Consider the following 1,238-nt stretch of genomic DNA (forward strand, 5'->3'; position numbering starts at 1 on the left):
TAAATGATGACACAATTTAAATTTTGGGTCAATTTTTGGGTCACAATTCAAATTTTTGATCACCAACCAACGGACGAGACTCCACTATGTTCTTTTTGGTGCAGGACAATCATCCACTACGTCCAGGGAAGTGAGGCAGCAGTGTATTACTCGTTTAAGATGGCTGCTGTGATAGCCAGGTGTCAGGTCAGTGCAATCTGTTCCAAGCAGGCCATGTATTGATCCTTCACATGGGACTCTTGCAGAGATAAAACCTGCGTATGACATGTGAAAGGGTGAAGATTCTCATCTCAAGGACTCGCTCTGGTACGGGGAAGTTCAAGCTGGCCTACACCGAGCCAGCAGCAGCAGCAGGCTTCCCTTTCTCTGAGCACATGGGCTTGAGAGGGCTGTTTAGCATTTAGAGAATGCTAAACACAGCCCTTTGAAGGGCTTTAATAAACTGGAGCAGATGTCTTGCGAGTAGAGGGCCCGCGTCTTCTGCCGCCGAAAGGACTTGTCTGGATACATGCATTTCCATGTGACGGACAGCGGTAATTCATAAATGATACATTGTGCATTTAGGCTACTTTGAGTGACAGGTGACCTTTCATGTTGAGTGTGTGCTTTTTATTCAGATGGATGTCCAGAGAATTGCAAAACTTTTGAAAGCGGGAGGATGGTAGTATGGCAGGCTCTGGCACTCTGCTCTTGCACAAAAAAGTTCCTCCTTAGAAAGCTGTGAAGTGGCAGTGCTGGTGGAGTCGGGTTCAGGGAGGAAAGAGAGCGGCACATCCATTAAAGCAGCTTCCCTCTGGCCATCTCTCCAACTTCAAACACACCAACATTAAAGTTCCAATAATGCAGTGGGCTGATTCTCCCAAACGATGCTCGCACATCATAGCCGAGGTGTGCTAATGACGGGGGTAACGCTGAGAGACGTACACACGGATGGTCCATTACCTCTGCACAGACAGCATCTAAAGCTACCCAGGATGCTGTTGGGCCTGAGCCAGTATAACCACCATAATGTTTGTTCTCAAAGGCATTTTGTTTTTTACTAAGTCGAGTTGTTTACAGCTAAATTATATGCAGATATATTTTGCACAGTTTGATTGGAAAGTTGAGTGATTGTTTGCCCTTTAATTGTATTTATTTATAAATTAATAATTAGTTAATTGTTATATTAAATTATAACTAATGTAATTGTGTGTGTATATGTATGTGTGTGTATATATATATATATATGTATATATATA

This window comes from Sinocyclocheilus rhinocerous, unplaced genomic scaffold (genome assembly GCF_001515625.1).
Source record: "Sinocyclocheilus rhinocerous isolate Xijiao unplaced genomic scaffold, SAMN03320098_v1.1 scaffold366, whole genome shotgun sequence".
NCBI lineage: Eukaryota > Metazoa > Chordata > Actinopteri > Cypriniformes > Cyprinidae > Sinocyclocheilus > Sinocyclocheilus rhinocerous.